The sequence below is a fragment of the Schistocerca gregaria genome, chromosome X (assembly GCF_023897955.1).
Source record: "Schistocerca gregaria isolate iqSchGreg1 chromosome X, iqSchGreg1.2, whole genome shotgun sequence".
Lineage (NCBI taxonomy): Eukaryota > Metazoa > Arthropoda > Insecta > Orthoptera > Acrididae > Schistocerca > Schistocerca gregaria.
In genome coordinates, this window is record NC_064931.1 from 482,206,591 (window position 1) to 482,222,177 (window position 15,587).

The following is a 15,587-nucleotide window of genomic DNA, read 5'->3' on the forward strand; positions in this document are numbered from 1 at the left end:
TATTTCTCTGCACAGCAGTTTTCGGCCTGAAACCGACATTCACTAGATTACTATTGTCTTGTTCCAGGTCCTATAGGGCTTTGAAGATAGCAAAAATTTAGCCATACCAAAAGCCAAGGACTCCCTGAAAAATTCCAGCGTGTTACACAGCCTATCTTTCATCCTAGCACCCTTGGGTGGCCTTCCAGACCTAACTGAGAAACTTGAGACTCGCCACATGGAAGCTACGAAGGCAGTGGCTTTCGTCGAAGGACTCAGGACACAGAGCAGCAGAAATGTATGCTTATAAAGTTGGTGCTAAAATACAGAAAAATCTAAAGGAGTTAAGAAATGTATTGTTAAAAACAGAATAAACTTAGAAGATTATAAAGATTGTTTGTTTAACAATAGAAAACAGTACAGAAAAATTTATATTACTCGAAGTGAAAATATGAAATATACACAGTTGAAATAAAGAAGAAAGCATTGAGTTCTCATGGTGACAAAAGATATGTTTTGGAATATAAAACAGATACATTAACACACAGGCATTATATATTATAAAAAATCTAATACAAATTTTGTAAATGAAGACTCTAATCGAGAAGCTCAGCTGCGCAAGTGTCTCGAAAGAGATAAAAAAGTTAAGTGAGTTAGAGAAAAATGTTTTATATAATATTACTGGATGTGAATATTTAAATGCTAGATATGGGGAAACAATTTGAATGGAGCTTAATAATGAGTTTAATATTAATTTACCAGATAGATATTCTAAATTAATTACTGATTGGGATTTTCAGTTAGTTGAAAACGACCAGATGACACTGAAATATAAAGGAATGAAGAAACTTACAGATAGAAATAAGGAATTAAAATATTTTAAGAATTTTATTTTTGCCTATTAAATTTTATGATCTTTAAATGGACAATACCAAACAACTAAAAGCACCGTGGTGACTGTCTAGAGAAAAAGAATATTAATGAATTTTATGAAGATAAATATCGAAAAGATGGATATTGTTTGATTTGTAAAGAATGTAAGAAATATTACCCAAAAATTAAAGTTACTTGTGTATGCAGTAGAGCTGTACTCGAGCAATCATTAAAGAAACATAAAAAAATCAACATTTCATAAAGAGCTTGTGGCTGCTGAAGAAGAGATAATTAGAAAAATTTTGAGTAAGGAATAGAACATTCACATTTTATAGTATAATACACTGAACTGGAGGGCCAGTAAATCTTTAGTATGAATTAATCTTTGCAAGAATGAATTAAATTTTTTTCTTAATGCACATGATATAAAGAAATATTAAATTTATTTTCCTACATTCACCTTTTGTATAAAACAATTATTATTTCATAATGAGTGAATGTGGCAAGATAAAATATTCATTTTCATTAATTTTCTAAGTAATTTATTATAAAATATACGTTTTTAAATAAATTATGTGAGATAGACCTGAAAAATTGGACTTGAGTAGCTAGAAAGTGTAGGATCTGGGTAACCTGGGTCAATCCTAGCATGAGCCAGGACTTAGCATAGTGAGGTAGAACCTACCGAATCAAGCTGCTGTTGAGGCATCTATTACTATATTAAAATTATAGACAGATAATATTGTGCATTAGATACTCAGCTGTCAAGCACAGTTTAGTTGACCGTTCATACCTGTAGCAAAAACCTCTGAGTAAACACCCAAGACGGCAGTACTTTCGGCCATACCCTCTAAGTGTGGATGTACTTGCAATCAAATTGCACTATATTGTGTATGTGCTGTGACGTGGATATCCCATGGCCAGCGGTATGCATCGTGTTACCTCAACGCACCAAAAGTGCATATTAATGGAGGAAAATCATCAAAATCGTTTTAACATCACACAGTCTACTTTATAGCAAGAATGTAATTGCTTATTTTAAAAAATAACAATGCATGGCGGTAAAATGCTAACATTAAATAACAAAGAATTATAACATTACCTCACAGGCTGGCAAGTAGAGTTATCAAGAGTCAGACCTAACCTTCCATACAACAGAGATGAGATACGAACAGCAATCGAGATGACAGCATCTTTGGACTTCTGTCTGTCTGTCTCTCTCTCTCTCTCTCTCTCTCTCTCTCTCTCTCTCTCTCTCTCTCTCCAGTATGCATTAACTCACCTTCTAACAAGGGAACCTCCCCATCGCACCCCCCTCAGATTTAGTTATAAATTGGCACAGTGGATAGGCCTTGAAAAACTGAACACAGATCAATCAAGAAAACAGGAAGAAGTTGTGTGGAACTATGAAAAAATAAGCAAAATATACAAACTGAGTAGTCTATGTGCAAAATATGCAACATCAAGGAGAGTGTGAGTTCAGGAGCGCCGTGGGCCCGTGGTTAGCGTGAGAAGCTGCAGAACGAGAGGTCCTTGGTTCAAGTCTTCCCTCGAGTGAAAAGTTTAATTTTTTATTTTCAGACAATTATTATCTGTCCGTCCGTCCGATGCGAGGTAACTGCGCCGCAGTATGGGGATGCTACATCTAAACGGAAAAATTTGAAAACGTTAAAAACATATGTTTTGACAGAGCACAGGGAAAACTGTGCGACTGTGAAACTGCTGCATTCATTTGTTGCAGTTTATGTGACAAGCTCTTATGTTTTCATCACTTTTTGGGAGTGATTATCACATCCACAAGAAAACCTAAATCGGGCAAGGTAGAAGAATCTTTTTACCCATTCGCCAAATGTACAAGTTAGGTGGGTCGGCAAAATATTCCTGTCATGTGACGCACATGCCGTCACCAGTGTCGTATAGAATATATCAGACGTGTTTTCCTGTGGAAGAATCGGTTGACCTATGACCTTGCGATCAAATGTTTTCGGTTCCCATTGGGGAGGCATGTCCTTTCGTCCACTAATCACACGGTTTTGCGGTGCGGTCGCAAAACACAGCCACTAAACTTATTACAGTGAACAGAGATGTCAATGAACGAACGGACAGATCATAACTTTGAGAAAATAAAGAAGGTAAACTACAGCTGCTCACGCTAACCACGGGACCACGGCGCTCCTGAACTCACACTCTCCTTAATGTTGCATATCTTGCGCATGGACTACTCAGTTTGTATATTTTGCTTATTTTCTTCATAGTTACACACAACTTCTCGTTTTCTCGATTGATCTGTGTTCAGTTTTTCAAGGCCTATCCGCTGTGCCAACTTATAACTAAATCTGAGGGGGGTGCGATGGGGAGGTTCCCTTGTAAGTAATCAACTTTATATGAATTGGTACTTCAGGAAAGAACAATAGAAGAATATTGGTTACATGTAAGGTAAATTGTTTATAAAATTAGACGATTGGTGTGCAACAATATTTTGTTGTTAATCTAAGTCACATAGATAAAATAAATGCTACCCATGTTGTAGACAGAGCCCTTTTATCCTCTAACAGTGAACTTCTCGTGATTTCACCTGTGGTAGCACCAATATGTGACCCATGAGTATCGCTTTTCGTTTGTGGAATCATATCATTTAAACTGCATCCAAATATTTTATAATTCCAAATACATATGACCTGTAGCTCTCATATATTGGGAGAGAATACCTCAGCATTCAGAATCGAAATAAAGGGTATCTTAAATATCCACAGTAATAAAACGAGTTAAGAGGACATAGCACATGAAACTTCCTGGCAGATTAAAACTGCACAGCGCAAATCTCATTCTGGGACATAGAACATGTCAGCAACTTCTTTTTTCACCCTATATTCATATATATATATATATATATATATATATATATATATATATATATATATATATATAGAACTAGCAGCTTAACTACCAACTGGATACACACCAGTTCAAGCCACAATAGAATCTTATACCTGGGAAAGCATTACTGCTGTTTACACTTACACACACACACACACACACACACACACACACACACACACACGTGGAACTAGTGACAATATGACAGTTTCGTCTTAACGCCATGTCTCTCTACAATACACCGTCTTCCCACTATTAAAACGTCTAGTCATTACATTAAGGAAGGACCTACTGCCTCTCTCTACTATATAGTCCAATTACTCCGTATGTATAACGTCTCTTTCATTTCTATGTATTTGCATGTGACGCTATGTCTCTCCTATATCTGCAGGCCACATTTAAAGCCTATCATCATCTTCAATGAAGGACTAGTCGACGTCGATATGGCCAAGGTCATTGCAGTTCATGAAGCGTCTATGTTGTTGTTGTTGTTGTTGTGGTCTTCAGTCCTGAGACTGGTTTGATGCAGCTCTCCATGCTACTCTATCCTGTGCAAGCTTCTTCATCTCCCAGTACCTACTGCAACCTACATCCTTCTGAATCTGCTTAGTGTAGTCATCTCTTAGTCTCCCTCTACAATTTTTACCCTCCACGCTGCCCTCCAATACTAAATTGGTGATCCCTTGATGCCTCAGAACATGTCCTACCAACCGATCCCTTCTTCTGGTCAAGTTCTTCTTCTCCCCAATCCTATTCAATACTTCCTCATTAGTTACGTGATCTACCCATCTAATCTTCATCATTCTTCTGTAGCACCACATTTCGAAAGCTTCTATTCTCTTCTTGTCTAAACTACACTCCTGGAAATGGAAAAAAGAACACATTGACACCGGTGTGTCAGACCCACCATACTTGCTCCGGACACTGCGAGAGGGCTGTACAAGCAATGATCACACGCACGGCACAGCGGACACACCAGGAACCGCGGTGTTGGCCGTCGAATGGCGCTAGCTGCGCAGCATTTGTGCACCGCCGCCGTCAGTGTCAGCCAGTTTGCCGTGGCATACGGAGCTCCATCGCAGTCTTTAACACTGGTAGCATGCCGCGACAGCGTGGACGTGAACCGTATGTGCAGTTGACGGACTTTGAGCGAGGGCGTATAGTGGGCATGCGGGAGGCCGGGTGGACGTACCGCCGAATTGCTCAACACGTGGGGCGTGAGGTCTCCACAGTACATCGATGTTGTCGCCAGTGGTCGGCGGAAGGTGCACGTGCCCGTCGGCCTGGGACCGGACCGCAGCGACGCACGGATGCACGCCAAGACCGTAGGATCCTACGCAGTGCCGTAGGGGACCGCACCGCCACTTCCCAGCAAATTAGGGACACTGTTGCTCCTGGGGTATCGGCGAGGACCATTCGCAACCGTCTCCATGAAGCTGGGCTACGGTCCCGCACACCGTTAGGCCGTCTTCCGCTCACGCCCCAACATCGTGCAGCCCGCCTCCAGTGGTGTCGTGACAGGCGTGAACGGAGGGACGAATGGAGACGTGTCGTCTTCAGCGATGAGAGTCGCTTCTGCCTTGGTGCCAAAGATGGTCGTATCGGTGTTTGGCGCCGTGCAGGTGAGCGCCACAATCAGGACTGCATACGACCGAGGCACACAGGGCCAACACTCGGCATCATGGTGTGGGGAGCGATCTCCTACACAGGCCGTACACCTCTGGTGATCGTCGAGGAGACACTGAATAGTGCACGGTACATCCAAACCGTCATCGAACCCATCGTTCTACCATTCCTAGACCGGTAAGAGAACTTGCTGTTCCAACAGGACAATGCACGTCCGCATGTATCCCGTGCCACCCAACGTGCTCTAGAAGGTGTAAGTCATCTACCCTGGCCAGCAAGATCTCCGGATCTGTCCCCCATTGAGCATGTTTGGGACTGGATGAAGCGTCGTCTCACGCGGTCTGCACGTCCAGCACGAACGCTGGTCCAACTGAGGCGCCAGGTGGAAATGGCATGGCAAGCCGTTCCACAGGACTACATCCAGCATCTCTACGATCGTCTCCATGGGAGAATAGCAGCCTGCATTGCTGCGAAAGGTGGATATACACTGTACTAGTGCCGACATTGTGCATGCTCTGTTGCCTGTGTCTATGTGCCTGTGGATCTGTCAGTGTGATCATGTGATGTATCTGACCCCAGGAATGTGTCAATAAAGTTTCCCCTTCCTGGGACAATGAATTCACGGTGTTCTTATTTCAATTTCCAGGAGTGTATTTATCGTCCATGTTTTACTTCTATACATGGCTACACTCCATACAAATACTTTCAGAAATGTCTTCCTGACACTTAAATCTATACTCGATGTTAACAAATTTCTCTTCTTCAGAAAATCTTTCTTGCCATTGCTAGTCTACATTTATATCCTCTCTACTTCGGCTATCATCAGTCATTTTGCTCCCCAAATAGCAAAACTCCTTCACTACTTTAAGTGTCTCATTTCCTAATCTAATACCCTCAACATCAACCGACTTAATTTGACTACATTCCATTATCCTCGTTTTGCTTTTGTTGATGTTCGTCTTATATCCTCCTTTCAAGACACTATCCATTCCGTTCAACTGCTCTTCCAAGTCCTTTGCTGTCTCTGACAGAATTACGATGTCATCGGCGAACCTCGAAGTTTTTATTTCTTCTCCATGGATTTTAATACATACTCCAAATTTTTCTTTTGTTTCCTTTACTGCTTGCTCAATATACAGATTGAATAACATCGGGGAGAGACTACAACCCTGTCTCACTCCCTTCCCAACCACTGCTTCCCTTTCATGTCCCTCGACTCTTATAACTGCCTTTCGCTCCCTGTGTTTTACCCCTGCCACCTTCAGAATTTGAAAGAAAGTATTCCAGTCAACATTTTCAAAAGCTTTCTCTAAGTCTACAAATGCTAGAAAAGTAGGTTTGCTCTTCCTTAATCTTTCTTCTAAGATAAGTCGTAGGGTCAGTATTGCCTCACGTGTTCCAACATTTCTACGGAATCCAAACTGATCTTCCCCGAGGTCGGCTTCTATCAGTTTTTCCATTCGTCTGTAAAGAATACGCGTTAGTATTTTGCAGCTGTGACTTATTAAACTGATAGTTCAGTAATTTTCACATCTGTCAACACCTGCTTTCTTTGGGATTGGAATTATTATATTATTATATTCTTCTTGAAGTCTGAGGGTATTTCGCCTGTCTCATACATCTTGCTCACCAGATGGTAGAGTTTTGTCAGGACTGGCTCTCCCAAGGTCGTCAGTAGTTCCAATGGAATGTTGTCTACTCCAGGGGCCTTGTTTCGACTCAGGTTTTTCAGTGCGAGCGTCTATGTACCAGTATGTGTATTCTGGATCTCTCCAAACTACACATGTACCAATTCCACTACGAGTCTAGAAAGCTAAACTTCAAAGAGTCCAAAGTACTTTATATGGATACAGAGAGTTTTATCTAGTTGACAAAAGATTGCAATCCAGATGAAGTACTGCAGTTAGGTACAATCCAAAAGAATTCCACATGCCTGTACATGTGGCCGATACTCCTTATGGCGTAACATCACAAAACGAAAATGTTATTGGCCTGATGAAAGATGAGGCGAGTAGTTAACAGTTTGAAGAGATTGTACGGGTCAGGTCGAATATTTACACATACCACATGCAGGTACCACCCACAGGTCGGCTGAGGGTGTGAATAACCCAACAGAAGACCAAATTAACCCTAGAAAAGAAACAATACTGTTACCTGATTGTATTGCAAAAAATGTTTATAATATACTATTAGTTAATTAGTCACATCTTTGTTATTGTTTCCAAAGCCTTTCACTACAGAATTCTTGTGAATAATAATTTGTTTATAACAAACCTGAACCTCCCTCCATGACTCACAGACCTGAAATGAAGACGCCTATGCAACTGAACTAGTTACAAAGGATGAAGAGGGGACGTGGATCTTGACTATCATTGGTCTATGAGGTGGCGATAGGTTCCCTGCCATTTTAATTTCGTCCCAGAGACAGAGAGATATAGGAATTACTCAGTAGTTTTACATTGTCCAGTCACATTTAGTTGAGCACCAGTCAACAGGCTTAATAACAACATTTTGCAGCATTTGCAGAGTCAATGAGGTACTGGACGGTACCAACTGTGAAGCTGACTCAGGTGCCATGGCCAGCTGAACTATTTTTCTCTGTTGAGGATCTATGGTACAAACAGCTTGACTGAGGTGGTACCATAGATTCTCAACTGCGATTACATGATGAGAATTTGGTGGTCAGTGGAGTACAGTAAACTCATCCTGTGGCTCTTCAAACAATGCCCATTCACAGCAAGTTGTGTGCCATGTTCATTGTCCTGCTGGTAGATGCCATCACGCCAAGAAAAAACGAACTGCATGTAGGGTGGACATGGTCACCCAGGATAGTAGCATACTTGGGGTGGTATATTGCGCCTTCCACAACGGGAAGATCACCCAGGAAATGCTCCAGACCATGACGCTCTGTCCTCTGGTTGTGAACTCTTCTGACGATTGTTGCTTACAGACGTTTCACGTCCTACACACCAACGGCCTTCGGTTCAATGGAGCATAAAATGAGATTCATATGAAAAGGCCACCTTTCTCCTATCAGTGGATGTCCAGTTGCAGTATTGTCTTCGATGAACAACATTCAGCATGGGTGCTTGAATCAGGTGCCTGCTGCTGCAGCCCATACACAGCTATGTTCGCCGAACAGTCATTGAGGAGACACTGTTGGTAGCCCCTTGGTTCTTCTCATGGGCAGTTGCTCAACAATTGCACGTCTGTTCGCCCATACACATCTCTATAGTTGTCATTCACCCCTGTCTTCTACGGTCTGTGATGAGCCACAGTTGCCTCAGCGCCAGTTTTGGATAGCGCCATTCTGTGATGCACAGTGTACTTGAACCACAGTAGAAAGTGAACAGCTTACAAACTTATCCATTTCGAAAATACTTCCTCCCTTCGTCTGAAATTCAATGATCATGCTCTTTTGCAAGTCAGATAAATCGCTCCATTTCCGCACTACAAATACGACTCCACAGTTTTTAACGCCCCCGACACGATTTACACACCGTCCATTGTTAGTAGTTGTTGCATGTTGACGTTTAACATATATGTTGGTCAGATTAACGTGACAGGACTGTGTAGATCACACAAGACTTTGCAACTGGTATTGATATGTGTTATGACCTGGACTATAACTAGTCCAATTGCCACAGTTGTTTGGGTGGGGTGAGGGTTTCCCTGCGAAGCGTTGAATGATTGCTGTTGTTTCCCTGGGGGAAAGGAGTGGGCGTAACCTTGAATATAACTAGCACAGGTGTGCAACCTGAGAACAGCAGCCGCTCTGCCTTTGAGCCTCGTCTCACTGATTTCGAGTATGTCACATTTGATGTTCTGTAATTCATTTTCCAAATAGCTGAGATGTTCTTCAAGTTTCATGGTGTGAATATTATCTGCTGCAGCATAGACAATTTCGTTCCATGTGTTCCTATTTCTTTTGTATTTATTTGGTTGTTCAATATGATTAGTCCCCAGATTCCATCGGCCAGGCCGACGTTTCAGTAAAAGACGCAGAGCCTCCAGCTCTACTTTTCAAATTCGACAGTTTCTTTCAGGGAATGTTTCAACCACATCTTCTCATTCTGCTCCAATCTGGGTGGAGAAAAAGTGGATGGCTGTATAGGTATTAATAGATTTTTTATGGATAAGGATTTTAAGGTGTGTTCCCAGCCGGATATGAAGGTGAGGAAGAACAAGCGCTCGTATAGGGTAAGGTCTCCCCCAACCTGAGATCACCCTGCTCCCATCAGGATCGTGAGAGGGAATCACCTACTACCACATCCGTTGCATTGCATCTCGATAATTCTCGTACGCATATTGTGGCCGTCGTATGAAACCATTACGGACTAAATCAATAACACTCTGCTTCGATTGTAAAGCACTGCTTGGTTCTCTCTGTCTTAAGTCTACTACAAGTTGAAAAGCTCTTCAACATAGACGCTTTTCGCTTTTATTGACAAAGCGTGAGAAGTGGTAATATTGTAATTATTACGAGAAGATGATTTTTGTCCTACTTTCGGTTTTTATAGAATTACAGTTTTGTTTGAGAATGATTTGTTGTTGTTTTGGGAACAGTATGACGTATTACTATTTGAACAACCCTCATCTGAGTCAGTTTATTAGAATTCACGGAGCTCACACGACCTTAATTAATTCTGATCATCATAGCACTACTAACACGAACGAAACAGTTATCCACGTATGAATTTACAGTTATAAGCTGCCACAACACTGTTGTACTGAGTGGCTTATGATTTACGTTTTCTGCCGTGTGACAATTAAAACTACAATGCCAGGATAGGTTTGGATTTGCTGGCAACAAGAAACACAGTATTCTCCAAGACAAAATGATTTAAATCCATCATAGAGACCAAGAGGCCATCAGCGACGATATAGTCACAACACTGAAGCTGTATGCAACTAGACAGTATATCTCATCCCACTTACTGTAATGCATAGAAGTGATGGCCTGTTGCACGGCATAAGCTTTGCTCATGATCTATTATCATTTAAGTCTGTGTGGATTGTCAGAATCAAAATATATTTTATCAACGCCAACTAAAATCACTGCCTATGCGATTGTACTAAAATACAAGTTGTTAACGGGACATGAGCAAAAAAAGCTTATTACGCCATGGAGTTGCAACTGTCATCCGAGGCAAGTCCGATATTTTATCCTGCGCGTTCTTCCTGAACAATGGCTCGTCATCCCCACAGCGAACTTTTGTGGGCTGCAGTGGCGTCCGACAGTCTGCTTTAGGAATATTAATCCTACTCATAATACAATGGCCTAACTCGATTGCTCCAGTGGAGACTCAGAATGCTTCGTGAAATAATTTCCCTTTCCTCCTAACCGACAAAACGTAATTTTATGATGGACTATTTTTCCCTTCTGTCTGCACTGCCTTGGACTGTTCCACCTGGTCGTATATGAGGTGGTGTCTGCCACCTGCAAACTCCAGTGGAGACTCAGAATGCTTCGTTAAATAATTTCCCTTACCTCCTAACCGACAAAACGTAATTTTATGATGGACTATTTTTCCCTTCTGTCTGCACTGCCTTGGACTGTTCCACCTGGTCGTATATGAGGTGGTGTCTGCCACCTGCAAACTGCACCATATTCTTACGCCAGCCCTCCAATCTTCCCACTACTGACAATGGCTTCCCATGGCCACTGCCAGCTCCCAACAATTCCGATTTTTACACTCAATCAAAATCCAAATATCTCGAGATCTAAAGCTTGGATCTCAATGCAGTTTTCACCAAACTCACGTCAATAAAAAATCACATCCACCTTTCTAGATTTCCGTCTGCTTTCTTATCTTAATCACTGGTGTAATCTACAAGCTTAGTAATAAGCATAAGCAGTGAAATGAGGTACCACTGCCACGTCTCAGGTTGTAAATGTGGAAGGGACCTAGAGGTACTGCAAGGTTTCAGGTTGATTATATGATAGATTACATGATAGCTACACAAATATTTCAGAACAATATTTTAAACTGCAAGACATATATAAACTCTTTTATTAGTTATGCACTGCAGATTAAAACTGAAAAAATTACAAAAAAGTAGGCAATTAACGAGAGGGGGCGTGGATAGGATGAAAGAATCACAAGATCTTGGGACCACGAAAGGGAACATGAGGCAGCCATTCGCTGAAATAGGGGAAACGTATACAGTAGATGATGAGTGGGTTGCATTGAGAGACGAAGTGGTAAAGGTAGCAGAGGAGCAAATGGGTAAAGGGTCAAGGTGTAGTAGAAATCCTTGGATAATATAGGAGATATTGAATTTGATGATGAAAAAATATAAAATTGCAACAAATGAAGCACATTAATGGGAATACAAGCGTCTAAGATTGACAGCAAGCGCAAAATAGTTAAGTAGGAACGGCTAAAGGACAAATGCTGCACCATAAAACATGTGTAACCAAGGGAAAGACAGATAACGCCTCCAGCAAAATTTAAGGGGCCTTTGGAGGAAAGGTAAATCAAAAGGTCAGATGGAACACCATCACTAAGCAAAGAATAGAAAGTTGAAAGGTGTAAGGAATATACGGAAGGTTATATAAGGGGAAATGAACCTTAAGGCAACGTTACAGAAAGGGAAGACGAAGTAGATGAAATCAAATGGGAGAAAATTGGCAATTGACCCTAACTAATGAAAAGCGTGAGGTCATCCACATGAGCGCTAAAAGGACTCAGTTGAACTTTGGTTACACGATAAATCAGTCTAACCTAAAGGCCGTAAATTCAACTAAATACCTAGGAATTACAATTACGAACAATTTAAGTTGCAAAGAATACATGGAAAATGATGTGGGGAAGGTAAACCAAAGTCTGCGTTTTATTGGCATAACAGAAAATGTAACTGATCTATTAGAGAGACTACCTACACTACGCTTGTCCATCCTCTTTTGGAGTACTGCTGTGTGGTCTGGGATCGTTACCAGACAGGATTGAACTTTCTCGATGTACTTCATTAAAGAAGATACGTGATTTGGGATGGACAGCATTAAAACAGGCGTTTCTTGTTGTGGCAGAATCTTCTCACGAAATTTCAATCACCAGCTTTCTCCTCCGAATGCGAAAATATTTTGTTGACATCGGCCTGCATAGGAAGAAACGAGAATCACAATAAAATAAGGGAAATCGGAGCTCTCAAGGAAAGATATAGGTGTTCGCTTTTTATGCGCCCTGTTCAAGAGAGGAATAATAGATAATTATTGTGAAGGTGGTTCGATGAACCCTCTGCCAGACACTTAAGTGTGATATGCAGAGTATCCATGTAGATGCAGATGTAGATGTGACACTGCGAGCAGAATTCTACAGAGCAACGAAAGATCTTCTCAGAAACAAGGCCTCTGGAGCAGACGATAACCCCCTCAGAACTATTCTTATCCTTGGGAGAGCCAGCCCTGACTGCAACTACTCTACCTGCTGCGAAAAATGTATAAGGCTGGGAAAATACTCTCAGACTCCAAGAAGAATGTAACCACTCCAATATCGAAGAAAGCAGGTACTGACAGAAGTGAATATTACTGCACTATCATTCTACTAAGTCATGGTTGCAAAATATTGATAAAAATTACTTCCAGAAGAATGGGAGAACTGTAGAATTTGACCACAGGTAAGATCAGTTTGGGTTCTAGGGAAATGTTTGAACATACAAGGCAATTCTGCTCCTACGTCCTATCTTAAGAGATAGGAAATGGAAGGCCAAACTACGTTTATAGCTTTTGAAGACTCAGAGAAAGCTATTGACGATGTTGACTGAAATAAACTCTTCGAAATTCTAACGGGAGCAAAGATAAAATACAGGAAGCGAAAAGTTATAAACAACTCATACAGGAACCACACAGCAGTTATAAAAGCCGAAGGGCATGAAAGGGAAGCAATGTTTGAGAAGGGAGTGAGATAGGAATGTAACCTATCCCCAAAGTTATTGAATCTATACATTAACCAAGCTGTGAGGGGAAGTAAGGAGAAATTTCGACAAATAATTGAAGTTCAGCGAGGAGAAACAGAAATTGTGAGGTTTGCTGATGACATTGTAATTCAGACAGAGACAGAAAACGAAATTTGAATGGAATGGACAGCTTCTTGAAAGAAGGATATAAGATGAACACTAACAAAAGCAAAACAAGAGCAATGAAATGCAGTCGAATTAAATCAAGCGTTCCAGAAGGAATTATATAGGAAATGAGACACTAAAAGTAGGGGATGAGTTTTGCTATTTGGGCAGTAAAATAACTAATGATGGCCGAAGCGGAGGGGATATAAAATGTAAACTGGTGCTGATATGAAAAGTTTTTCCGAAGAAGAGAAATTTTTTAACAGCAAATATACATTTAAGTGTTAGGAAGTACTTTCGGAAGGCTTTTATCTGGAGTATAACCTTGTACGGACGTGAAACATGGATGATAAGCAGTTCACACAAGAAACGAACAGAAGCTTTTGAAATGTGGTGCTACAGAAAAATGAGAAAGATTAGATGGTTAGATTGCGTAACTAATAAAGAAGTAGTGAATAGAATGGGAGAGAAAAGAAATTTGTGACTTAAGTTGACTAAAGGAAGGGATTTGTTAATAAGACACATTTTGAGATATCAGGGAATCGTCAACTTAGCATTAAAGGGAAGTGTGTGTGGGAGGTGGGGGGAAGGGAGGGAGCAAGATACAGAGGGAGACCAAGAGACGAGTACGGTAGGTAGGTTCAGATGGCAGGTTCAAATGGGTGTTGTTTTTCCGAGGTTATTTGGAGATGAAGATGTTTGCGTAGCTTAGCGAGCTGCATCTAACCAAACTTTGGACTGAAGACCACCACCACCACCTACATCACCACGTGTACAGCCAGTGGATTACTTTACACTAAAAAGTAAGTCTACTGTACAGGCGTCTGCAAATTCAGGTTTTTTAGCCTCTCCATAACGCTCTTCTTTTGGGCAGACCATAATATTAACATTTGTGCAGTCCTTATTTCTGTATGGTAAATATCCCCTATTAGTCGTATCTGCTATGGTTACCATACACTTCAACAGTATTCTAGGATGGATAGTGTCAGTCTTTTGTAAGAAATCTCCTTTGTGAACTGAATGTATTTTCCCCAGAATCCTACCAATGAAACGCAGTCTGTCTCCGGCGTTACGTAAGACAGAGCCTAAGTGATAATTCCATTTTATATACCTAAAAACTTGTATATTAATATTGTAGTTATAGGCAACTACAGTTTTACATTTTTTTGAAACACACTAATTTCCATTTCTTTACAATCAAAGCTGACACTCTTTGCACCACTCTGAAATTTCACATGGTGAATTATATGAAATAAAATCGTCATAACCTCTGAACGGTTTGCATTAGGACGTTCAAACTGCATGGTTGGCCAAGTGGCACAATGGGAATTAGCGTGTGCATTATGATTTGGTTTAGTGATGAAGCCCACTTTCATCTGGATGGGTTCGCAATAAGCAAAACTGGCGCATTTGGGGGACTAAGAATCCGCATTTCGCGATAGAGAAAGTCTCTTCACCCTCTATGGGTGACTGTGTGGTGTGCAATGTCCAGTCATGGAATAATTGGAACGATATTCCTTGATCGTACGGTGACTACAGAATGGTACGTGAAGGTTTTAGAAGATGATTTCGTCCTCATTATCCGAAGCGATCCTGATTTCTACAAGATGTGGTTCGTGCAAGACGAAACTCGACCCCATCGAAGCACGAGAGTGTTTGATGTCCTGCAGCAGCACTTTTGGGACCGCATTCTTGCTCTGTGGTACCCAGAGGCCACTGGACCGCCATATTCTCCGGATCTGAACACATACGACTCCTTTTTGTGGGGCTATATTAAAGGCAAGGTGTACAGTAATAACCCCAAAACCATTGCTGACCTGAAAACAGCCATTCAGGAGGTCATCGACAGCATTGATGCGACACTTCAGCGGGTCATGAAGAATTTCGCTATTCGTCAGCGCCACATCATCGCCAATGACGGCAGGCATATCGTACATGTCACAACCTAGATCCGAATATCTGTAGCGACGTTTACATGTTGAATAAAGTGTGTGCACACCGTTAGTTTGTAACTAATTTACGTTTTTTTCATATAGTTCAATAACTGTCGCCCTGTATCAAGATCTGATTGAATATTTGTGCAGATTTTCCAGACAGTGCTTATTTACAGATAACTATCATCTGCAAGAAGACTGAGGTTACTATTAATAGTTCATGCAAGGTCTTTT